Genomic DNA, 26773 nt, shown 5'->3' with positions numbered 1-26773 from the left:
CCACAGCAATCCTGAGAAAGAAGAACAAAGCTGGAGGCAACACTTTTCCTGATTTCAAATTATACTACAAAGCTATAGTAATCAAAATAGTATGGTACTGGCATGAAAACAGACACATACACCAATGCAACAGAATCAGGAGCCAAGAAATATATCCACACACATACAGGCAACTAACTGACAGTGATCCAAGAATACTCAACAGGGAAAAGATAAGTCTCTTCAGTAAATGGTGTTGGTAAAACTGGATACCCACATTCAAAACAAAGAAACTGGACCCCTATCTTACACCATTTGTAAAAATTAACTTGAAATGGATTAAAGACTTAAATGTAAGACCTGAAACTGTAAAACTCCTAGAAGAGAATATAAAGAGAAAGCTCCTTAACATTGGTCTTGGTGATGATTTTTTGGGTATGACAACAAAACCACAAGCAACAAAAACAAAAAGCAACCAATGGGACTACATCAAACTAAAAAGCTCCTGGAGAGCAAAAGAAACAATCAACAAAATGAAAAGGCAACCTAGGAATGGGAAAAAATATTTGCAAACCACATGTATGATAAGAGGTTAATATCCAGAATCTATAAGGAATTCACACGACTCCATAGCAAAAAACCCCCCAAATAATCTGATTCTAAAATAGGCAAAGCAGGGGACTTCCCTGGTGGTCCAGTGGTTAAGACTCCACGCTTCCACTGCAGGGGGCACGGGTTTGATCAGGGTCAGGGAACTAAGGTCTCGCATGCCATGCAGTGTGGATAAAGAAATAAAATAAGCATGCAAGACTAGGAAACAGCTAAGTGTCCATCAACAGGTGAATGGATAAAGAAAATGTGAGAGAGATATATATAATGGAATTTCATTCAGCCTCATAAAAAGAAGGAAATCTGCCATTTGTGACAACACATATAGACCTTGAGGGCATTGTGCTAAGTGCAATAAGTCAGACGGCGAAACACAAATACTTATGAGATCACATATATGTAGAATCTTAAAAAAAAAAAAGAAAAAAAAAAACCTCGCAGATACATAGAACAGACTGGTGGTTGCCAGAGGTGGGAGGTGGGTGAAATAGCTGAACGTGGTCAAAAGGTACAAACTTCAGGGGCCTCCCTGGTGGCGCAGTGGTTGAGAGTCCGCCTGCCGATGCAGGGGATACGGGTTTGTGCCCCGGTCTGGGAGGATCCCATGTGCCGCGGAGCGGCTGGGCCCGTGGGCCATGGCCGCTGGGCCTGCGCATCCGGAGCCTGTGCTCCGCAACGGGAGAGGCCGCAGCAGTGAGAGGCCCGCATACCGCAAAAAGAAAAAAAAAAAAAAAGGTACAAACTTCAAGTTATAAGATAAATAAATCCTGGGGATGTAATGTGTTGTGAAGTGACTATAGCTAACAATGTTGTTGTATATTTGAAAGTTACTAATAGAGTAGATCTTAAAAGCTGTCATCACAAGAAAAAAATAATTTGTAACTACGTGTGGTGATGTATGAAAAGCCATGGAAGAAGCTTAAATGCATATTGCTAGTTGAAAGAAACCAGTCTGAAAAGATTACACACTGGATGATTCCAACCATATGACATTCTGGGAAAGGCAAAACTATGAAAACAAGAGGACATGTGGCCCCAGTGAACATCACTGTCTCTCCTTTCAGGAGCCTCCAGATGCTGGAGACCTTCCCTCCTGAGACCCAGATCTTCATGAAGGACTCCAGTGGCCAGAGCAAGCTTTATGCCATTGACCCTGATGACTCCATCCATGACTTGAAAGAGAAGATTGAAGAGGCTGGAGGACTTTACATGGAGGATCAGATACTCAGGTTCCGGGGCCAGAAACTGTGGAATCAATAGCTTCTCAGACCTGCACATCAAGGATTGTGACACCATCATGCTCGTTAAGAGAGGCCCCACATCCCCATGAGTGCCCAAGATCAGGCTGTTCATTTTGTAGACTTCTATGGTCCTCTCCCCCTAGCTCACCCCTTTCTACCAAGACTTCTGTGCTCTTTCTGAAGCATAAATAGAAACAGAATCCTCTCCTGCTTAAAATCCTCCAATGGCTCCTATTACCTACAGAATCAAGTTCAAGTTCCTTTGCTTGGCATTCAGGGCTCTTGACCGTTGAGCTCTTGCTGACCTCTCAGTCTCTCCCCGTCACTCTCAAAAAAACACCAGACGTGGCCAAACAGTTGCAATTCCAGAACACTGAATGCTGGCTCACAACTCCATGACTTTGAGTCAACTGTCTTTCTCCCCCATTTTGTCATCTTTCAAAGCTCAAACCTCTAAGTTACTGATTCTCAAAAGTATGGACCCCAGACCAGCAGAATCAGCATCATCTGGGAAACTCTTTGAAAAAAAAATTCTCAGCAACTACCCCAGAATTACCTGAGTTAGGTTCTCTGGTAGTGGGACTCAGCAATCTGTGTCTTAACAAGCCTTCCAAGTAATTCTGAGCAAATATGGAAGTTCCAGGGAGTTAATACCCCAGGGGGTAAGCCTGGGCCCATTGAAAGACAGGAACCAGCGAGTGCTTACTCCCCTCCTCCACCTCTCAGGTGGATAATTTTGATGCACGTTCCTCAAAATTTTTTGAGGCATTTGCTCTTTACCCATTGCTCCTTAGACAGTCCCCAGTGGGATCAAAGCTCAGCTGCCCACAGTAGTGATCAATTTCATGATATTTCTTGGACTGGTTTTTCCTCCTTCTCAATCCCCCACACCTGTCCCTTGGGATCATTTCCCAAAACAAGTCTCATGCAAATCCTTGTCTCAGGCTCTGCATTTAGAGGAACACAACCTAAGAGAAAACCCATCCTTATGTGCCTTCCTCCTTCCTAAAACCTAGCCCACACCCTTCTAACCACTAGCTCTTCCCCCACCCCCATAGAAGTGTGCCCAACTGGATGGCATTTCTACAAACCATAAAGCCAATACACAATCGACTGCATGTTCCCTTTTTAAATCTTTTTTTGTTCTTTTTTTGGCCACGCTGCGAGGCTTGCAGGATCCTAAATACCAGACCATGGATTGAACCCCAGTCCCTGGTAGTGAAAGCCCAGAGTCCCAACCACTGGACCACCAGGGAATTCCCCCTCTTTAAATCTTGAAAGCTGCTGAACTCCCAGATATTTCATGAAAATGAATCAAAACTAATATGTAAAGTCTATTGAGCAAAGTGGTGGCTACCAGTGGGGAGAAGGAAGGGGGGAGGGCCAAAATAGGAGGAGGGGATTAAGAGGTACAAACTACTGTGTATAAAATAGATAAGCTATAAGGATATACTATACAGCACAGGGAATAGAGCCTATTTTATAATAACTATTTTTTTCAAAGATTTATTTACTATTTATTTATTTATTTTACTTATTTTTGGCTGTGTTGGGTCTTAGTTGCAAGATGCAGGATCTTCATTGAAGCATGAGGGATCTTTCATTGCAGCGCATGGGCTCTTCATTGTGGTGTGCACGCTTCTCTCTAGTTGTGGCCTGCAGGCTCCAGGGCTCATGGGCTCAGTAGTTGTGGCGCGCGGGCTTAGTTGCCCTGTGGCCTGTGAGATCTTAGCTCCCCGACCAGAGATCGAACCTGTGTCCCGTGAATTGGAAGCAGATTCTTTACCACTGGATCACCAGGGAAATCCCTATAATAATTTTAAATGGAGTATAACATGTAAAAATATTGAATCACTATGTTGTACACCTGAAACCGATATAGTGCTGTAAATCAATTATACTTGAAAAAAATGTTTTAAACTAAGACGTAAGGTCTGAATGTTTATTGTTTCAATAACTTGTATATTGCCTTGAAGCTCATTATCTGTCATTATAAACATAGGGCAAATGTTTGGAATCGCCCTTTATAGTCGACTTTGGTTTGCGAAATTGCCACTGATCTTTAAACAGTTATAATATAGGACTGTTTAAGGACCAAGCACTACCAAACTCTGAAAATATGGAGACTTTTAGAATTTATGTAATTAAAAATGTGATTCTTTCCATTTGGGGTTAGCCAATTGGAAAGTTTAAATTGAAACGTGTCATGATTGAGGGTTTTTTTTTCCCCCAAATGGTATTTAAGACAACAAACACCCTCCATCCCACCACTTCGTCCATCTAACACCTGGTCTTTCTCCGCCCTTTCATGACAAAGTTCTTGAAAGTGTTATCTACACTCCTGGTCTCCACCCTCCTCACCCAACTTACTCTTCAACCCCGCCCCTAAGATCTGGCTTCTGCTCCCAGCTCTCCCTTACATTTCACCAACAATGATCACCAGTAGCCTCTTGGGTGCTTCTCAGACCTATATTCCTGAACTTATCGGAAGCATTAGGCAATGTGGACAACTTTTTTAAGCTCTCTGGCTTAAACAGCTACCCTTCTAGACCTCCCCACTTCCCATTCTTCCTTGTATCTTCCTCCCTTTGTTAATGGTACCCTCCATCTGTTACCCAGGTACCCAAGCCACAGAGCTGATAGCCATCCTTTCTTTCCCCTCACCTCCTACCTGTAGTCACCAAGTCCTGTTCACCCTTTCTCCAAGGTAGACCTAGAATCCAATCCCTTCTCCAGCCCAGTCCAGGTCACCTTTCCTCTCACCTGGACCACTGTACAGTGTCCTGACACGTCTCCCTATATCTACCCCTGCCCCCTGCAATCCATCCTCCCCACAGAAGCAGCCAGACCAATCTTTCCAGAACGGTAATTTCACCTCTGGTCGCTCCTCTGATTTGCCACTGCCCTCAGGACAAAGTCAGCACAGATTCACCTGATATTTGACCCAGTGGATCACTTTCTCTTTCCTAGAACAATGTTTCCACTTGGCTATTAAAACACACTCCTGATTTTTCTTCCACCTCCCTGGCTACTCCCTCACATTCTTGTTTGCCAGATGCTTGCCTCTCCCCAATCACTTAATAATATTAAGTGTTTCCGGGCCCAGTCATTGGTCCTTTTCTTGACTTCCTCTATACTCACTCACTTGGTGATCTCATCCAGCCTTATGGCTTTAAATATGTCTATGCTGGTAATTTGTATCTCAACCCCAGATTTCCTCCCTGAAATCCACTCAAATATGCAACTCCCTACCGCACTTGGATCTCACTAGACACTCAAGTTCACCTCCAAAACCGAGCTCCCGATCTTCATGCCTACACTGTGCCCTTGCCCAGTCTTTCCCTTCTTAGTTAAGGACAATTCCATCCTTCCAGTTGCTAAGGCCAAAAGCCTTAGAGTGGTCCTTGACTCTAATCTTTCTCTCACATCACACTCTATCCATTAGCAAGACCTTTTTATACTCAAAATATAGCCAGTGAAATGATATGATGTCTGGGATTCACTTCCAAATAATACAGGAGGGGAGATGTGGATGGAGATATCATTGAAACAAGATTGTCTGTAGGCTGGGACTCCCTGGCAGTCCAGTCATTATGACTCTGCGCTTCTACTGCAGGGGGCACAGGTTCGATCCCAAGTTGGGGAACTAAGATCCCGCATGCCGGGTGGCCAATAAAAATAAAAATGGGCAGAGGACCTGAAAAAACATTTTAAAAACTGTCTACAGGTTGATGATTGTTGAAGATGGGGGATGGTACATGGAGGTTCATTATATTTTCTACTTTTGTTCATGTTTGAAATTTTCCATAATAAGAAAATTGAATCATACACTTCTCCCTACCTTTCACTGCTACCATTCTGACCCAAGGCGCCACATCTCTTGTCTGGACTGTTGTAGTAGCTTCTTAACTGAATTCCTGCTTCTGCTCTCACCTCCACTCCCCACCCCCTGCTTTTAATCTAATCTTCCCACCAACAGTCAGTGTGATACTGTTAAAATGAAAGTACAACCATGTCCCTCTTCTGCTTGGAACTCCCCAGTGGCTCCCCATTTCAATCAGAGTAAAAGCCAAAGTCTTAATAGTCTTCAAAATCCTACACAATTTACCCCCCACCCTTGTACTCAAACCTCATCCCCTCCCACTCTCCCCCCTTGATCATTCCATTCCAGTCACACTGCTATTCCTCAATCCCACCAGGCATACTGCCACCACAGGGCCTTTGCACTTGCTGTTCCTTCTCCCATTTTTTTTTTTTTTTTTTTTTTTTTTTTGCTGTACGCGGGCCTCTCACTGTTGCGGCCTCTCCCGTTGCGGAGCACAGGCTCCGGACGCACAGGCCCAGCGGCCACGGCCCACGGGCCCAGCCGCTCCGCGGCACATGGGATCCTCCCAGACCGGGGCACGAACCCGCATCCCCTGCATTGGCAGGCGGACTCTCAACCACTGCGCCACCAGGGAGGCCCCCATTTTTTTAAAAAAATATATTTATTTATTTTTTTCTTTTTGGCTGAGCCGGATCTTAGTTGTGGCACATGGGATCTTTCGTTGCAGCGTGTGGACTTCTTAGTTGCCGCATACAGACTCTTAGTTGCGGCATGCATGTGGGATCTAGTTCCCTGACCAGGGATGGAACCTGGGCCCCCTGCATTGGGAGATTGGAGTCTTACGCACTGGACCACCAGGGACGTCCCACCTTCTCTCATTCTTCCCTCTGACATACATACAGCTCACTCTTCGCCTCCTTCATGTCTTTGCTCAAATGTCTCCTTTTCAGACCTTCCCTAACCACCTTCTTTGAGATTGAACCCCTAAACATTGCCACTTCTCACTCCCCACACGTAGTCAGTACCTTTTAACCTCTTTCCCTGCTTTATTTTCCTGATGAGCACTTATCACCGTCTTAATTACTATAATGTTACTTATTTATCCTGTTTATTATCTGTCTCCACCACTAGAGTGTAAGCCCTCTGCAGTCCAAGAATTTTGCCTATTCACTGCTGTATCCCCAGGACGCCTGCCTGGCACAGAGCAGGCACTAAACAAATGTTTGTTGAATGAATGGCTTTCCGAGTTTCAATCCCTGCCCACTTGTCCAGGCACAGCTCTCACCTCTCCCCTCCCTGCCCCCATGCCAACGTGGATGTGACAGCCGAGTCCTGGCACATACCAGGATGATTCACACTTCTCAGCCTTATCCTGTCTTGTGTCCTGTGTCTCCTGGCCGCATTCCCAGTCTTTTAAGAATCATCTCAAGCAGGTGTCCACTGACACCACAGGTGACCCGGAAAAAACTCTCCTGCCTGAATTTCCACCAGGTTTCTGTGCCCTCTTTTCTCCTAGTACACAGGACTCTCTGTGTCTCCTCTGTCTCCCCCACTGCTCTGGGAGCCCCTGGGGCAACAACCACGTCTTATGTTTTCTTCTTAGCACAATGTCTGGCACCCAGCCAGCATTCACTAGATGTACAGTGAACGAATAATAATACTTGCATTTACTTAATGTTTTCTCTGCTAAATGTTCTCACGCTTAATCCACACAACCTATGGGGTAGGTATTATTCTTAAATCCATTTTAAGGATTATTTATGTGAGGATCAGAGAGGTTAAGAGTCTGGCAAAGGGCAGACTGGAATTCCAGAGTTTGTTCTGCGGGACCCTAGAATTCCCACAGTTCAGCCCAACCTCCAGCGAGTCCCTGCTCTTAATGAGCCTGTTTCGGGTGACAAGGTTGTGGATACCATCCAACTCCCATCTCCTGGGGGAGTTACCTTTCCCAGGGCCATCCTCAAGCCAATCTCAGTTTCCAAGTTGTAAAAGGGGAAACTAAGAGTTGAGAAACGAAACCTACAGCAGAAAGAGTGACTAAAAGCCCTGCCTGTTAAGGTGGTTTCACCCAGTGTCCCTTGGTGCCCCAGCCGCAGTGAACGGCCTCCAGGAAGAGGACCCCCTGGTCAGCCAGACACCCCTTGTTTCCTCTCCACTCTGGTCCTTTATTCCACAGGGTGCTGGAGGTCAGCTGAGGACGAGTCCCCTTAAAGGAGAGTGTGTGCGCCAGGAGCTGGGGAGGTGTGTGGGTATATATCTCGCCACCAGTGGTACTCTCAAGACAGAGGTGGCAGTGCCCCCGGAGCTGTTTGTCACCCCAGCTTCCAGACTGAACTCCTTCGTGGCTCACTGTCTGCATCCCAGCCAGGAGTGGAAAAAAGAGGTGCTGGAGACAGTGTAGACTGTGGAACAGCTCCTGAGCGAGCAGAGCTTCCAGGGGGAGCATGGGCTGGACCAGGAGTTCTGGGTGCTGAAGGTGGTCAAGGTGAGACTGGTTCCCTCCATCCCCAGGCCAGGGCTGGGCAAAATGCAGCTTGTGGGTCTACATCTCTGAGGATGCTGGGACCTCTTGCCTCGTTATCCTTAGCCCCTGCTACTGACATCTCGAGACACTCCATCCCAGTGCACTGCTGCCTTGAGCAGAGCAAGTCCAGTAAGGAAGCTAATAATAATAGTGCACTTTTCTGGATGCACTAGCCTAACCCCTTAACATGTATTATGTCTAATTTGTGTACCCTGTGAGGTATGTACTATTCTTTTCCCATTTTACAGATGAGCAGAATGGAAACAGTGATTTAAGATCCATAACGACCAAATGCAATGCAAGGTCTCTGATTAGATTTTGGTGTGAATGGACCATCTATAAAATATAATTTGGGAACAATTGGGGAAATGTCAATATGGCCAGAATATTAAATAATATATATAAGGGAATTGGTTTTTTAAAAAATATTTATTTATTTTATTTATTTATTTTCTTGGCTGCGTCAGGTCTTAGTTGTGGCAATGTGGGATCTTTTGTTGCAGCATGCGGGCTCGGGCTTCTCTCTCATTGTGACATGTGGGTTTTCTCTCTCTAGTTGTGGTGCGTGGGCTTCAGGGTGTGTGGGCTCTGTAGTTGGCAGCACGCAGGCTCTCTAGTTGAAGTGTGGGAGCTCAGTAGTTGTGGCACGTGGGCTTAGTTGCCCTGCGGCATGTGAGATCTTAGTTCCCCCACCAGGGATCAAACCCGAGTCCCCTGCATTGGAAGGTGGATTCTTTACCACTAGACCACCAGGGAAGTCCCAGGGAATTGTTTTTTTGAGACATAATAGTTTTGTGGTTATGGGGGAAAATGTTCTCCTTTGTTGGACACAAATGCTAAAGTATTTAGGGACAATAGTGCTTAGCGTCTGTAATTTACTTTAAAGTGGCTTAGTTGAACCATATGTGGCAAAGAGTTTAGACTTGTTGAACCTGACTGGGTGGATGAATAAGTGTTCATTGTATTCTCTTTCTATTTTTCTGTTTAAATTTTTTTTTTTTTAAAGAAGATGTTGGGGGTAGGAGTTTTTATTAATTAATTTGTTTATTTTTGCTGTGTTGCATCTTCATTTCTGTGCGAGGGCTTTCTCTAGTTGTGGCAAGCGGGGGCCACTCTTCATCGCGGTGCGCGGGCCTCTCACTATCGCGGCCTCCTGCTGCGGAGCACAGGCTCCAGACGCGCAGGCTCAGTAGTCGTGGCTCACGGGCATAGTTGCTCCACGGCATGTGGGATCCTCCCAGACCAGGGCTCGAACCCGTGTCCCCTGCATTAGCAGGCAGACTCCCAACCACTGCACCACCAGGGAAGCCCAATTTTTCTGTTTAAAATTTTTGATAAAGGAAAATTTTTTTAATGGAAGCTCAGAGAGGTGAGGTCACTTGCCCAAGGTCACACAGCTAGTGGTGAAGCTGGGATTTCAACCAGGATCTACCTTACTCCACTCCAGGCTGAGCTTCTTTCCCCCAAGCCCTTCCTGCAGCTGCCTCATGTCACCTCCTGTCCTAGCTAGGATAATAATGCAAGAGGGTCAAAACTAGAAAGGTGTGATGAGAAAAACAACTTCTGAGGAAAACAGTTTTGTTTTTCTGAGTGGCTGCCTCGGCATTTGACAGCACGGTGACCCTGCTAACACCAAACGTTCAGAGTCTGGACTCTTAGATCGGCTTCGGGTATCCCCACAGGTTCCTGCTTGCCTCTCCTGGTGGAACCTTTTAAAATAACCACTTAGTGGGCTTCCCTGGTGGTCCAGTGGTTAAGACTCAGAGCTTCCACTTCAGCGGGCATGGGTTCGATCCCTGGTCAGGGAAGTTCTGCATGCCACACCGTGGGGCCAAAATACATAAATAAATACAAATTTTTAAAAATTTAGAGCTAAGGGCTTCCCTGGTGGCGCAGTGGTTGAGAGTCCGCCTGCCGATGCAGGGACATGGGTTCGTGCCCCGGTCCGGGAAGATCCCACATGCTGCGGAGCGGCTGGGCCCGTGAGCCATGGCCGCTGAGCCTGCGCGTCCGGAGCCTGTGCTCTGCAATGGGAGAGGCCACAACAGTGAGAGGCCCGCGGACCGCAAAAATAAATAAATAAATAAATAAATAAATAAATAAATTTAGAGCTAAGAGGGTTAAAAAAAAATTTTTTTTAATTAAAAAAAAATAACCACTTAGAGTTAAACCTGTGAAAAGTCAGTAACCTCTGCCCCAATCACCTTGTAAGTAAGTACTAGGTGCTTGCTACCTTGCTCTATCTCCTGCTGGTTTGTGACCTGGGGCGGAGAATTGCCCTTCCCCCGGCTCATGGCATCCCCTTGCTTCTGGGATCTGTAAGTAATAAATCTTTAAAAAAAATTTTTTTAAAAATTTTTGTTGGAGTATAGCTGCTTTACAATGTTGTGTTAGTCTCTGCTGTACAGCAAAGTGAATCAGTTATACGTATACATATATCCCCTCCTTTTTAGATTTCTCATTCAGGTTACCACAGAGCATTGAGCAGAGTTCCCTGTGCTATACAGTAGGTTCTCATTAGTTACCTGTTTTTGAAAGTAATAATGACTCTACACCCTTTGTGTGGGTGTACTGAAACTGCACCTTTCCTCCAAATGACCCCATGGGTTTCATTTCCCCACAGAGGGAGTTTGGATGCTGAGGGAGCTACCTGCCCACCGTGTGTGGGCGGCTTGTGCCCCCTGGCCAACGAGAAATTAACACTTTATTTGGGCTTTAAACCCCCCCACCACCACTGAAAATCTGGTGAGCTGTGCTGGTCCACATGAGTGAATGCTTGTCCTTGGGTTTGAGTAGGTTTGGACTGAAGCAAGTCATGAAGCCTGTTCTAGAACGCTCTTCCCTCTCTGCCTATATCTTACCAGTGGAAAAGGTGGGAACGGCAGCTCAGGCACAGCCTTCAGCGGGATGTGCTCTTCATCTGCACCCAGGGTGCCATTCCCAACCCTCTCACATGGGGCAGAAACGCTGAGTCCGAATGCAGGTGGAGAAAGAAAATGGCAAAGGAAGAGGAAAGAGAAGATGGAGGAATCCTGCACAGAAGCAGGGCCTGTCACATAGACTTGGGTCACAGGGAAGAAAGAGGTAGAACCACCACACCTGGTGTTCCGACCCTCTCTCTGACTGTGACTATCACTCCTGGCTGTGAGTCCATGGCAAGTTGATTAACCCCCAACCGCCTTCCTTTTCTCATCTGTACAATGGGGATAATTATACTAGTCCCCCCACCTCAATTAATGGGGGTGAGGATTAAAAGACATTGTGTGTATAAAGGGCTTTCAGTGGTGCCAGGCACAGCAAGGGCTCAACTGGCGGCAGCTGGGTCATCATCAACGTTCCTTGACTCCACCCACCAGCGGAGGTAGCCGACCTGAGGTCTGATGCATCCCTGGCAATTCCACCTCCCAACCTGGAGTGAGAAAGAGAGAAGGCCAGAGAGTTGGGGGACTTAGTATACCAGAGGCCACGGCGCTGGAGAGCAAGTTTAGGATCTCAGAACATCAAAAAGACCCTTTCAAAATCATCCAGCTCAGGCTCCTTCAATGCAGATGGGGAAGCTGAACTCCAGGCAGCAGAAGAGGTGATCTAAGTCAAGTAGAGCAGAAGGAAGAGAGATATATTGCTGACTTCCTGTGTGCCAGGGACCACGGCAAGCCCTTGGCACACATTGTCTTATCGAATCCTCCCAATCACCCAGTGACTCATGTGCCGTCATTACTCTGAGGTTCCAGATGAGGGACAGTGTTCAGGAGGATCATGCAACTGAGAAACAGGGGCACGAGGTGAGGTCAAGGTCAGGCGGCCCCGTTCCCCAGCCCTTGGTTCTCATCCACCAGGCAATCCTGTGCCCCCCTTTTTACTTTTATTTTATTTTACTTTTTAGATATTTATTTCTTCATTTATTTATTTATTTAGGCTGTGCCAGGTCTGAGTTGCCGCAGGCGGGATCTTAGCTGCGGCATGCAGACTTCTTAGCTGCGGCATGCATGCAGGATCTAGTTCCCCAACCAGGGATCAAACCTGGGCACCCTGCATTGGGGGGGCGGAGTATTACCCACTGGACCACCAGGGAAGTCCCTGTGCCCCCCTTTTTAATGTCATGAAATTATTCAAACATCCGCCCCCCCCAGAATCCTCCAGCCACCACCCTGTGGAGGATGACTGCTCCCTTGGAGTGGGGATCACTCTGCAGATAAGGCCGAGTCTCGGAAGCGAGGCAGTGGAGTAAATAAGAAGCGTGGGCCGTGGAGTCTGGCTGCCTGGTTGGAAGCGCCCACTGTGTGACCCTGGACAAGAGGCTTGCCTCTCGACATCCCCTCTTTCTCCCCTGTAAAGAAGGGATGTTAATGCTCCCCACCCGGACTTCCCTGGTGGCACAGTGATTAAGAATCCGCCTGCCAATGTAGGGGACACGGGTTCGATCTCTGGTCAGGGAAGATCCCACATGCTGCGGAGCAACTAAGCCCGTGCGCCACAGCTACTGAGCCTGCGCTCTAGAGGCCCCGAGCCACAACTACTGAAACCAGCGCACCTAGAGCCCGTGCTCCGCGACAAGAGAAGCCACTGCAATGAGAAGCCCGCGCACCGCAATGAAGAGTAGCCCCCGCTCGCCACAACTAGAGAAAGCCCGCACGCAGCAAAGACCCAATGCAGCCAAAAATAAATAAATAAATAAACAAATTATTTTAAAAAAAGGAAATACTCCCTGCCCATCCCTCAGGGCGGTGGCGATCATCCATGGAAAGAGCCTCAGGGATTGCCTGGTCCAGGCAGTGGCCTCGGGGTGACGGGACTCTGTGCTCTGCAGGTGGGCTCCTTCGGGAACGGCACAGTGCTCAGGGACAGCTCAGAGGTGGAGCTGGTGATGCTCCTGAGCGGTTTCCACAGCTTCCAGGAGGAGGCCAGGCACCACCATGACGTTCTGAGCCTGCTATGTGAAAAGCTCAGGTATTGCCAGGACCTCCTGAGCCTCCAGCTCCAGGACCTGAGGCTGGTCCAGGGAGTCCCCTCTGCTGTCGCCTTCACCATCCAGTCCTGGGAGACTGCGGAGCCCATCACTGTCACCATCGTGCCAGCCTACGGCGTCCTGAGTAAGGGGAAGCCCACCAGACTCACACGACCGCCCTCCCGGGGGACCCACAGCTTCCTCACCTCTCCTTCGTGGCCACGTGCAGACACCTGTATTCACCCATTCAACCCATGTCCTGTGCTGGGTTCTGGGTGACCACGGTGCCTGGGACTGATTCAACTCTGGCTGTCCTGTGGCTCAACTTAGGAAACAGATTTATCAAAGAATCACACAGATAAATATATGATCGGAGAGGAAGTGAGAGCCATGGAGGAGAAGGAGTAAGAGCAACCCCGGGCGCTTCTGGAACTTTTACCATGGGCGCGGGGCCTGTCATTGTCTGTGCTTTCCTGGAAGCAGAGCCTGAGACAGGGATGTGAGGATAAGCAGTCCCAGGAGAGGCTGGTGGGGAAGCAGGGGAGTGAGACAGAAGCGGGGAACACGACGAGGTGCAGGTTGAACTAGTCACCGTGCTGAGCAGCTGGGCTTGTGCCCTACAGAGCTCTGGGAAAAGTGCAGAGCAGGTCTCCCAAGTGGGTTGTCGAGTGTTTCATCCACCAGCTTCCCGTCAGCCATCGGCTGAGGGCTGCTTCCCGGGAGCACCGATGGCACTAGAAACGGTGTCAGCTACAAGCCCAGAGGATCCAGCTTTCACCTGGTGCACCGGCTCCTCTTAACTAGAGTGGCTGCTGGGAGCTGCTCCATGGAGAAAGTGTCAGAATTGGGATCCCATCTGAGCCAGAAAGAGACAGCAGGAGGCATTAGTGGTAGTGATGTATGCCCCACCCTTCAGCAAACGTGCTCTCTGAACCCAGCTTTCTTATATGGAACTGGTCCTTCCCTATAGTGACGGACGCTTCATATAAATCGCTGAGAGATCCAAAACAGACATTAAGGGAAGCTGAGGGTGACGGGCACATCAAGAGAGGACAATAGTCCTTGAGTAGCCTGAGGAATAGAAAACCCACTTTAAAAAAAATGTATTTTATTGAAGTCTAGTTGATTTACAATGTTGTGTTAATTTCTGCTGTACAGCAAAGTGAGTCAGTTATCCATATATACACCATTATGTATTATCACAGCATATTGAATCCAGTTCCCTGTGCTGTACAGTAGGACCTTGTTGTTTCTCCATCCTATGTATAATAGTTTGCATCTGCTAATCCCATACTCCCAATCCATCCCTCCCCCACCCACCCTCCCCCTTTGGTAACCTCAAGTCTGTTCTCTATGCCTTTGAGTCTGTTTCTGGAAAACTCACTTTTGATTCTCCAGAAGGACAATCAAGAAGGCAAACTGTTAGTCTCTTAAGCTATGTGGTCCCAGGTCTTCCTGGAGAGATACTCCAATAATTACCAGTCTCTCCCCCATGGACTAGTCAGCAACCTGGGGCTTCCTGAGCCCTCACTCTCTTCCCTTTGCCTCCTCTCTCCTCAGGGCCTTCTGTTTCCAACTCTCATCCCTCCCCAGAGGTCTATGTGAGTCTGATTAAGGCCTGTGGTTCCCCTGGACATTTCTCCCCATCCTTCAGCGAGCTGCAGAGTAACTTCGTGAAACACCGGCCCACCAAGCTGAAGAGCCTGCTGCGGCTGGTAAAACACTGGTACCTGGAGGTGAGGAGGCTGCCAGGCTGGGGGCAGGAGTGGAAGATGGAGGAGGGAGGGGAAGAAAAAGGCAGGAACCATATCTGTCATCTCGGGAAACTGCACCAAGAGGCAATGGAGGTGGGGTGCGAGAGAAGGCTCACCTTTTTTTTTTTTTGCGGTACGTGGGCCTCTCACTGCTGTGAGCTCTCCCGTTGTAGAGCACAGGCTCCTGACGCGCAGGCTCAGCGGCCATGGCTCACAGGCCCAGCCGCTCCGCGGCATGTGGGATCTTCCCGGACCGGGGCACGAACCCGTGTCCCCTGCATCGGCAGGCGGACTCTCAACCACTGCGCCACCAGGGAAGCCCAAGGCTCACCGTTTACAATGTAAACCTGGCAGAAGATGCAGATGAAGAAGGAGGAAGGAGAGGAGAGGGAGGAGGAAGAAACAGAGGAGGAAGGAGAGAAATAAGGAACGTACTGTATTTCAAAGAACGAGTGCTTGTAATGGTCCAGCTACAGTCCAGTGCTGGCTAAGGTCAGCTTCTCTGGGCTCTCTGGACATTAATCTCAGCTGATTAAGGACTAACAAGAGGAAAAATTTGTTTAGTTCTGCACGGCACCAATTCCCCCTCCAAATGATTGAGTCCCTGAGTATCAAGATCATTACGGAGTGAGTACATCCACAGCAGCTACTCTTTTAAATTTCACGTATGATGTCTGCATGGCACCAGGTATATTTCAAACTACCCAGATGAACATGTCATCTGAACTTATGAAAGGACGACTCAGAAACAAACAAAAAATGAGAAAGAAAGAAAAAAGATGCTTTCTTATTTTTTAAAAAATGGTAATTGTCAGATTTTAGAAAGACTGGTCCAGTCCAAAAAGAAAAAAAAAGTATTTAAAGATAAAAATCAGAATATTACCAAAGTTAGTTTATAGTTAGTATGTTTATGGTGGAAAAGCAGTCATTTTCTTACATGATTATCACTTCTACCAAGGTTGTGATGTATCTTCAGATGTTAGCATCACCGAAGCCAAGAATGAAATTGGTTTTTTTGGTCAGTCAGTCACTTAAGAGGAATTGATCCAAGGTTTTGTGGATTTGGAGAGCTAGAACTCAACAAAATGATCTGTTTGCTTTGTTTGTCTGTCTGTCTAAGTGTACAAAGTGTTTTCTTCCTGTATATGACTTGCACATTTATTGTAATGTCCACAGAACAACGTATCAGCTTTACTTCTATAGCCCTTTCTTTGTTCAAGTCTCTGCCACTAAGGGACTTCCCTGGCGGTCCAGTGGTTAGGACTCCATGTTTCCACTGCAGGAGGCACAGGTTTGATTCCTGGTCAGGGAACCAAGATCCCTGTGTGGCCAAAAACAAACAAACAAGCAAACAAAAAAACCCCAAAAGTCTCTGCCTCTAAGACAAGAATTTGTCTGCATATGGTTTTTGGAAACAGTTTTTTGATTCAGTATTATTATTAATTAATTAATTAATTTTTGTCTGTGTTGGGTCTTCGTTGCTGTGCCCAGGCTTTCTCCAGTTGCAGTGAGCGGGGGCTACTCTTCATTGCGGTGCACGGGCTTCTCATTGCAGTGGCTTCTCTTGTTGTAGAGCACGGGCTCTAGGCACGCGGACTTCAGTAGTTGTGGCGCACGGGCTTAGTTGCTCCGCGGCATGTGGGATCTTCCCAGACCAGGGCTCAAACCCGTGTCCCCTGCAGGCGGATTCTTAACCACTGTGCCACCAGGGAAGTCCCTGATTCAGTATTACTGATTTGATGTTTTCTTTTATTTGAGAACTTTTATTTAGCTAAGTGCTACAAGATGTGTTTGTTGATCAATACTTAAGGACACAAAGAGATCGTATTGTATGTTAAACAAAACTAGAATCCCGTGATGCTAAAAAAGTTGATAGTTCATTTTTGTCTGGAAACGTAACATCACAGGAGTTGTCGTTCACTTTCATGGTTCAAAATTATTTTATGATCCTTACCAACTCATCTACTGGGGTCAGGGACCAAGGAACATGTAAGTGAGCTTCTCTGGGTTCTATCCACCAAATCTTAACTGTAAGAATATCACTGATCTTAGAGATGCCCAAGTTTGTGCATGCTCATGACAAACCAAAAAGTGTTATTTTGACTATCTATAATTCTGGGCTTTCATAAGCCTTGCAACAGTATCAGTTTCCAAGAGGGACATTTTTTTTTTTTTTTTTTTTTCCCGTACGTGGGCCTCTCACTGTTATGGCCTCTCCCGTTGCGGAGCACAGGCTCCGGATGCTCAGGCTCAGTGGCCATGGCTCACGGGCCCAGCCGCTCTGTGGCATGTGGGATCTTCCCAGACCGGGGCACGAACCCATGTCCCCTGCATCACCAGGCGGACTCTCAACCACTGCGCCACCAGGGAAGCCCCCAAGAGGGACTTTTGAGCATCATTTCCACATGTGAAGAGCTGTCCTTGATTTCTTTTGTGCTTTAATTTACCAACAAACTGATGTTTATGTTCTATCTTTTGAAGTATTTAATTCAGTGCCATTTTGGGAAAAAGATGGGGCTTTCCCCAGTGTTTTGGCTGAGCTTTTTTTTGTGTGTGTGGTATGCGGGCTTCTCACTGTTGTGGCCTCTCCCGTTGCGGAGCACAGGCTCTGGACGCGCAGGCTCAGCGGCCATGGCTCACAGGCCTAGCCACTCCGCGGCATGTGGGATCTTCCCCGACTGGGGCACGAACCCATAGTCCCTTGCATCGGCAGGCGGACTCTCAACCACTGCGCCACCAGGGAAGCCCCAGAACTGCTGTTAAATATTGAGCTATGTTTTCACTTCTTGTTTAGTCTAATTTTGTTTTACTCTTTCATGTTTACGGGTAGTCCTATTTTTCAACTTTTTCAGAAGTTTGGATAATAAACTTTACTGAATTTAAAATGATTTGAAAGGAAATCTCATAATAAAGAAGCTATGGGTGATTTTGCAGTCACAGGAGTCATTTTTTCTTTCCTGTCATCACAGACAGATAAAATCAGTAAAAATCAACTACTTAGAAAAATGATTATGTACTTGGATGACACAGCAGTGGAACATTGCTCTAAGTTTTCTCACTTCTCGCAATTTCTGCACCATTTCATTGCAGGGACCGGTGCCAGTCCACAGGCACAAACTGAGTAGCCTGCTTTATTGACTCTCCTCCGAGCCCTGGATTTAGAAGTCTTAGCCTTGAAACTGGAAATGTAGGCCAGTTCTCTGACCCAGCAATCTCACGCCTAGGACTTTATCTTACAGATAAAGTCACGAAATGTCAGAGATAAGGTTCTCTGTTGTGACATTGTTTGCAATAGCAAAAGATTGGAAATAATCCAAGGGTCCAGTAATATGGGGCTATTAATGCAGGTATAAACAAAAGAATGAGGGTGACCTCTCCACATTGACACAGAGAGCTCCAGGGCATATGAAGAGGCAAGGTACAAAGAGTACATACGACCTGCTGTCCCAGGTGTTATAAAGTAGAGGAAATAATGACATGGTTTTAGTTTTTAAATTTTTTATTATTGTTATTTTTTAAAATATTTATTTGGCTGTGTCGGGCCTTAGTTGCGGGTCTTAGTTCCCCCTCGGCATGTGGGCTCTTAGATCGAACCCGTGTCCCCTGCATTGGAAGGCGGATTCTTAACCACTGGACCACCAGGGAAGTCCCATGTTTTTATATTTACTTCTATTGCATGAAGAATCATTGGAAAGATAAACAAGATGCTAATGTGGAGGGCTGCCCTTGGTGGTGACAAAAGCTAGATGGGCTTGGGGTAGGAAGAAGTCTTCTCAGTGTGTACTTTTTAATTTGTTTTGATTTGTAAATGAAGTAAATGTATTAACTATTTACAAAACAAACAGAAGTTGCTTGGGGGAGAAAATGTCAGAGAGGAAAGTAGTTCTACAGATACTTGTAATTCAGATGTTTCCAAAGTTCCTTCTAGTATCAATCTTTGGATATTAAAGGGAGAATGGCAACCCTCTTTCGACCATCTGCCCAGTGGGGTACTGGGCTACATACGATCCTGGATTTATCTCAAGCTTTCTTTTAGAAAATTAACACATGTGGGAAGGTGTTACCAAAGCTTGTTTATCAACCAGAAGAAGGCCAGTTCAGAGTGAAGTTCATCACATATAATCCAGCCCAACAGAGCATCCCAAACTCCAGGGCGAGGCATAGGGCCAGAATGGGAACAGGTAGCAGTAAAAAAAAGTTGCCTTTTCTAAGTAAAATTTACTTCAGTAGATCCCAGTGATAAACTATTCTTGCATTTTCGATCAACACTTTTCTAGCCTTTAAGTGTAATATATGATTTACTTAGATTTCAATAGGAATCTGTAGAAGAGGGAAGATTCAAGGCCAGATGATGATCACGATGACTTGGAAAAGAACCTTTACTCCTCATTGCAAATAAAAATAATAATGCTACGAGACACTGAGCTGCCATGTGGCTTAGAAGTGGCTGGATGTTTTAGAGTGCCACATCTATCAGTGATCCTCTAGGTAACCCATTTTACAAGACGAGTTAGTGAGCCACAGTTGTCTCAGGTTACCCAGGTAAGGATCAGTGGAGTTAGGATTGACTTCTGGGTTGTCCGATTCCAACGCCTGCATCTTAGCCACTATATGGTCTGGATGCTAGGTGCTCTAACAAGTTCATTAGAACATTGATCACAGCCAGACTCACAGCCCCTGAAGTCAGGAGCTACATTTTATTGAATCCCTTGATTCTCTGCAGAGAATCTGTGCAGAACTCTGCACAGTGTTTTGTGAATTAGGAGGCACTACCTAAATAGTTCAAATTAAATCAAAAATGGGGAGACCAAGGTCGTAGACATCTTCTGGTGCTTTAATCTATATTTAAATTAATACAGATATCAGAAAACAAAAGTAATTTGTTCAGTCAATGAACTAAGTCAAACTTGAGGTGTCGGGGCAAAACATAATCTCTCATCCCTAATTTAAAAACTTAATTCATCTTTATCACTACAGTCCTTTTGGAGGAGAATCCAGGTCAAAAGAAAAGGGAAGGACCGTATACCACTATTAAGGATGTGACAGCCACAAACACAAAGCATACTGGTAACTCAAGTACCAGACTGGCATTGCTGTCTGTGACTTGACTTTCCAATATGTGAACAACTCTTGGCAGAATTCAGAGCAAAACAAAGTGTCTTCAACAAAGATGAAATGATTTTATAATATATTCTCATATATTTATTTAATAACATTTAACTTTGAAATTTAAAAAATCTTAAAATTACATTTATTTACATCAACAATGTTAGGAGAAAAGTTTTAATTATTTTCAATTAATACATCAGGTTTTCTGCAGCGGTGGGGGTCATTGCTATTGTTTTCCTTCTTTTTTTTTTTTTTTCGGTACGCGGGCCTCTCACTGTTGTGGCCTCTCCCATTGCAGAGCACAGGCTCCAGACGCGCAGGCTCAGTGGCCATGGCTCACTGGGCCCAGCCGCTCCGCGGCATGTGGGATCTCCCCAGACCGGGGCACGAACCCGTGTCCCCTGCATCGGCAGGCGGACTCTCAACCACTGTGCCACTACGGAAGCCCTCTTTCTTTTTTTAAAACAATAGATGTAGTACATATATATACAGTGGAATATTACTCAGCCATAAAAAGGAACAAAATTGGGTCATTTGTAGAGATGTGGATGGATCTAGAGACTGTCATACAGAGTGAAGTAAGTCAGAAAGAGAAAAACAAATATTGTATATTAACGCATAACGCATATTGTATATTAACGCATATATGTGGAACCTAGAAAAATGGTACAGATGAACTGGTTTGCAGGGCAGAAATAGAGACACAGAGGTAGAGAACAAACGTATGGACACCAAGGGGGAAAAGTGGTGGGGGTGGTGGTGGTGTGATGAATTGGGAGATTGGGATTGACATGTATACACTGATGTGTATAAAATTGATGACTAATAAGGACCTGCTGTATAAAAAAATAAATAAAATAAAATAAAATAAATAAATAAATAAATAAAATAAAAAATATTCTTGTGGCATGAGGGATCTAGTTCCCGGACCAGGGATTGAACCCAGGCCCCTTGCATTGGGAGCATGAAGTCTTAACCACTGGACCACCAGGGAAGTCCCATTGTTGTTGTTTTCTATAGTCCAACTAAAAGAGTCAAAATTAAAGTTCTCAAAAGAAAAGTAATAAAAGTTATCAAAGCTCACACTTAGTTGGCCTCCATGGAATCAATAAAAAAGAAAAATTGCAAAATACACTGAACTTCTTAGTAGCTGAATAGATAAGGATGTAAATGTTTAACTAATACTTGAGGTTTCTATTATTTTATTTTTTAATTAATGAGCAATGTATTTTCCAAATAAATGCTGCTGCTAATTCACTACTTAATTTTTTGTCAAAAATTTTTACTTTAACTTTTTTTATTCTTAGTTAAAATTCTTACTTCTGATTAAGTGTCAAACACAACACATGATGGAGTGAACAGTTGGCTTCTTGGCTGTCCCATCACCTATGTCGCAACTGGCTGGGGCCCTTTACCTTGGAATCTTGGATTTCTCTGTCCTTAAAAGTGCTAGATTAGATCTTTAAGACTCTTCAGTTCTGGGCTTCCCTGGTGGTGCAGTGGTTAAGAATCTGCCTGCCAATGCAGTGAACACGGGTTCGAGCCCTGGTCCAGGAAGATCCCACATGCCGCGGAGCAGCTAAGCCCGTGCACCACAACTACTGAGCCTGCGCTAGATCCCGTGAGCCACAACTACTGAAGCCTGCACTCCTAGAGCCCGTGCTCCGCAACAAGAGAAGCCACCGCAATGAGAAGCCCACGCACCACAATGAAGAGTAGCCCCTGCTTGCCGCAACTAGAGAAAGCCCGCGTGCAGCAACAAAGACCCAACGCAGCCAAAAATAAATAAATAAATTTATTAAAAGAAAACTCTTCAGCTCTATTTTGTACTTATATCTCTAATTTGTATCTTCAAAATAACTTATTTTTTATGTCTCAGTATTGATAATTAGCTGACTTTTTAGCTCCGTGAATTAAGTCTCTTTTAAAATATTTGCTACTGAGTTGATTTAAATAGTCTTCACCGAGTTGGCCTGGTTCACCCAAATCCCTCTTCTGGTATTTTCTGTTCTCTTTCCCTGCTCAGGCTCCCAGGCATGCAGTATCCTCCACCTGCAGTCACTAACCCCAAAGATCCTCTCAGAGCCTCCGCTTCTGGACTCAGCTCTGCTCCCGATCTCATGCCTCGTGCTAAGACTTGGTCCATCCCCTTTTCTCTAGCACATAACTTTATAAACTTACCAGGCCCAGGTGACAATCCTTCAGCGCTTGGACAAGTAGCAAGGCGTTAATGGACAATAATGGTTTGAAGTATCCTTTCAATCCAAGATTCTGGGGTTTTGAATGGCTGTTATTATTCTAAGAGTGGGAAGGGCTTTGCCATCTAGGCTTTTAGAATCTCAGGATCGTAGGCCTGCCTCTACTCTGCCTCTAATTCCTGCCCAGGAGAATAAAGATTAGTTGGGGCAAGTGTAGAATAATAATTCCTACTAAAAGCAACATGGAGATGGGTTCTGGAAGGCTCTAAAAGTCCTGCAAGACATGCTCTACCTTCAAGAATTTATAGTCTGGGGACTTTCCCAGTGGTCCAGTGGTTAGACTCCACGCTTCCATTGCAGGGGCCATGGGTTGGATCCCTGGTTGGGGAACTAAGATCCTGCATGCCACGTGGCATGGCCAAAAAAAAAAAAGAATTTATAGTCTGGGTGGGAAGATAAGATATAGACAGAGCTAGAAATATACAGTAGTCAAACAATGACTGCAGGCAGCTCTGTGACAGGTGGACAGGCAGTGCTGTGGGTGAGGGGGGACTCTTTTGACCTGGGGAGTCAGGGAAGGTATCATGTGGGGATAGATACAAACTGCATTCAGCTATGGACGAGAGAAAATAAGCGCCCCTAGCAGGCATATCCTCGTAGCAGAACCAGTATGTTAACTGCACAATTTCTGAATCTCTGCCTATTGTCCCCAGTTCAGATTTAAGTTCAGAACATTTGCCAGGTATAGCCTTCTTTAACTTTCCTCACTATTTTGCTTACCTTGCTCCTGTCAGATGCCTGAGGGTAAGGAGGTTTACTCTCCTCCAGATTTTTTTTTTTTAAGATTTTTTTTTGGTTGTGGACCTTTTTTTTTTTGCGGTACCCGGGCCTCTCACTGTTGTGGCCTCTCCCGTTGCGGAGCACAGGCTCCGGACGCGCAGGCTCAGCGGCCATGGCTCACGGGCCCAGCCGCTCCGCGGCATGTGGGATCTTCCCGGACCGGGGCACGAACCCGTGTCCCCTGCATCAGCAGGCGGACTCTCAACCACTGCGCCACCAGGGAAGCCCAGGTTGTGGGCCATTTTGAAAGTCTTTATTGAATTTGTTACAATATTGCTTCTGTTTTTTTTTGTTGTTGTTGTTGTTGTTTTTGGTGTGTGTGTGGTACGCGGGCCTCTCACTGTTGTGGCCTCTCCTGTTGCGGAGCACAGACTCCGGATGCACAGGCTCAGCGGCCATGGCTCACGGGCCTAGCCACTCCGCAGCGTGTGGGATCCTCCCTGACCGGGGCATGAACCCGTGTCCCCTGCATCGGCAGGCGGACTCTCAACCACTGCGCCACCAGGGAAGGGGAAGCCCCTGCTTCTGTTTTATGTTTTGGTTTTTTGGCTGTGAGGAATGTGGGATCTTAGCTCCCTGACCAGGAATCGAACCCGCACCCTCTGCATTGGAAGGGGAAGTCTTAACCACTGGACTGCCAGGGAAGTCCCTCTCCTCCAGATTTAAATGCCTGCCTTGGCTCAGTGCAGCAACAGCAGGAGGCATGAGCTATGTATATTGCCAAGTCTTCTATTGGAAGACATCTTTTAGGGTGAATATAATCTGGGGAAAAATGTTTCTTCTGCTGGGTAAAAATCACCAAACATCTTCTGAGTCTCATTACAAGACTTTCTCCTTGATGGTCAGTGTGGATTTTCCTTTTTAATCATTTCAAGTCCACCTACACGTAGGCTATGCTAATGACAAATAAAAACAAATTGGGCAATAGAGGAAGTGATGGAAAGCAAGAGGCTGGCATAATCCATAAATTGCTTTTCTGGTCACTGAACAATTGAGAGTTGCCTGGGGCTTCCCTGGTGGCGCAGTGGTTGAGAGTCCGCCTGCCAATGCAGGGGACGCGGGTTCATGCCCCGGTCCAGGACGATCCCACATGCCGCGGAGCAGCTGGGCCCATGATCCATGGCCGCTGGGCCTGCGCGTCCGGAGCCTGTGCTCTGCAACAGGAGAGGCCACAACAGTGAGAGGCCCGCGTACCGCAAAAAAAAAAAAAAAAAAAAAAAAAAAAAAAAATAGAGAGTTGCCTGTAAAAGAAAATGAATTCTTTCCTTTTTTGTGTAGTTGCAGTTTTTCAGATGGTCAAAGTTGAAAGACTTCAGTTCACAGCTGTTGAAGGAGCATTTCCTGAACTTCTCCCTCCGACTAAAGAGACCCACATACCCTTGCCTGTTGTGAAACCCCTTGCAGGCTCAGGCACGTAGGCACTCAACATTTGTTGAATGAACTAAATAAATTAATTTAGGTGTTGGATATCTGTGATGGGGTCAGTCTTTATATCATCCAGTTCTATTGTTCCCATATAGTTAATAACTTGAATCTATAAGTAGTTTTAGAGGCTCAAAAATCTTTGTAATGTATGCTCTGTCCTCACGTGCTTCTAGACTATAAATAAAATGCATACAATCAGGGCAGCTCTGTTTCTTGTCTGCAAACAAGCTGCTTTCAAGTCTAGGTCTCCAAGGGCACATTAAGCTGAAAAACAACTGTTAGTTATTTTTCAACCAGCTAGAAAAACCGTGAAGTATTTCATGCTCTCTCTACCTCCGTTTTTCTGATAAGAGAGAAGAGATAAAACCCAGACATTCTCAGCAGTTTCTGGCCTATGAAAAGGTTTTAGTTAAAGAGCACCTTATCTGTAAGTCCAAACGGCATTGCAACACATTTTGATGTTACTCAGATCTTGGGTGTCATGTCCCCTTCATGAATTCAGAAGCACCTGTTCCTACTTGCCAAGGCCAAACTGGGGATTCCTGGGCTCTCTGTAAGTGTTCCAGGAGCTGGGCTTGGCTTGACACACCTGCCCAGATTTGTAAGGCAGGACCATGGAGAAACAATTCCTCTCTGATCCTGTGAGCACAAGTACCTAACTTCCAAGAAATTAATCACATTGTATTCAGGGTTATGGAGGCACATCAAAAAACTAAAAGGCAAAGTCCTCCTCTCAATGAGCTCTAGAGAGGGCATGGCCATAACAATCAGAATAACTGACCTTGGTCTAAGGCAGGTGGGCCCACAGAGGACTGAATCCCTTTTGGTGTGTTGCTCTAGACATCTGTAGACATGGGCTCTGATGTTTACAGCTTGGCCTTGTGCCCACACATTTTCCAGCCCTTACCATATAGCTCTGACTTTCCTTTCTGCTTGGCTAAGGCTTATCTTAGCTGGTTCTCTGTGTTGAATGAGTTCCATTTGTCCTCCTACCCCATCTACTCCCCACCCTTCCCTACCCTGCCTGAGTCCCAGGAGGCTGCCCTGCAGGGACTGCCCTCATAGGGCTCCTTAGGTCTCTGGCTTCCTAATGGGCTCAGTCCATAGAGAACCCTGGCAAGAGATGGGAGGTCAGGATCTTCCTCACCCCAGCTCCCGTTCCTGGAGGTCACTGATGACCATTGCCCAGGCAGGTGGCCTCTCCTTTCTCTTTGTCTTTGGGTTCTGGAAACAGCTCCCTTTAAGCCTAGGGTTGACAATGGTCTTCCCTGGTGCACTAGCCCCAGGTTACTTCTCTACCTCTTGTGGTTTACACTTAAATAATTCCTGTAACAAATACACCTCAATTTTCCATTTTGGAGTGTGCCGCCTGTTTCCAGTTGGGACCCTGACTGATCAGGGCGGTCTAATGGAACACGGTGCTGATGTGCAGTCCTGTCCCCGCAGCTGTCTGTGATCACCCTCAGAGAAGGGGGGTGGCACACAGGACTGGGCTGTCCCTCACCTGTGGGATAATCCTGGGTAAGTCATTTTCTCACTCCCAGCTCTGTTTCCAATATTTAACAAAAATGCTGTAGACTGGGGCTTCCCTGGTGGCGCAGTGGTTAAGAATCCATCTGCCAATGGAGGGGACACGGGTTCGCTCCCTGGTCCGGGAAGATCCCACATGCCGCGGAGCAACTCAGCCCATGCGCCAGAACTACTGAGCCTGCACTCTAGAGCCCACAAGCCACAACCACTGAGCCCGTGTGCCACAACTACTGAAGCCCACGCACTTAGAGCCCGTGCTCCACAACAAGAGAAGCCACCGCAATGAGAAGCCTGTGCACTCGCTGCAACTAGAGAAAGCCCACGAGCAGCAGCGAAGACCCAACGCAGCCAAAAATAAAGATAAAAAAAAAAATAAATAATTTTTTTAATAAAGTCAAAAAAAATTTTTTTAAATGGTGTAGACTTCACGGTGTCCAGGTTCCTTATGATTCTTTTTTTAAAAAAATAAATTTATTTATTTTTGGCTGCATTGGGTCTTCAGGCAAGCAGGGGTTCCTCTTTGTTGCGGTGCCCTCAGACTTCTCATTGCTGTAGCTTCTCTTGCTGTGGAGCACAGCCTCAGTAGTCGTGGCATGTGGGCTTAGTTGTTCCGAGGTAAGTGGGATCTTTCCCGACCAGGGTTTGAACCCATGTCCCTTGCATTGGCAGGCGAATTCTTAACCACCGCGCCACCAGAGACGCCCTCCCTCATGATTCTAAAATGAGGTTATCCTGGCCTATCCATTCTCAGTTCTGCGTTTCTAACGGGTTGTGGAGGGCGCCGCAGACAAAC

General features: G+C 46.3%; 1 pseudogene across 1 annotated transcript; it reads left to right on the top strand.

The window, feature by feature from the left end:
* The first annotated feature begins 1662 nt into the window (after positions 1–1662).
* Positions 1663–25515, top strand: LOC309816398 (2'-5'-oligoadenylate synthase-like protein; annotated as a pseudogene). The gene is made up of 5 exons: positions 1663–1782; positions 7832–8140; positions 12987–13269; positions 14685–14860; positions 25393–25515. The product of its transcript is annotated as a 2'-5'-oligoadenylate synthase-like protein (transcript).
* Positions 25516–26773: the final 1258 nt, after the last annotated feature.

The sequence above is a fragment of the Mesoplodon mirus genome (assembly GCF_964341445.2).
Source record: "Mesoplodon mirus genome assembly, chromosome: 2".
NCBI lineage: Eukaryota > Metazoa > Chordata > Mammalia > Artiodactyla > Ziphiidae > Mesoplodon > Mesoplodon mirus.
The sequence above is the reverse complement of the archived record's forward strand: the minus strand, read 5'-3'. Positions and strand labels throughout refer to the sequence as shown.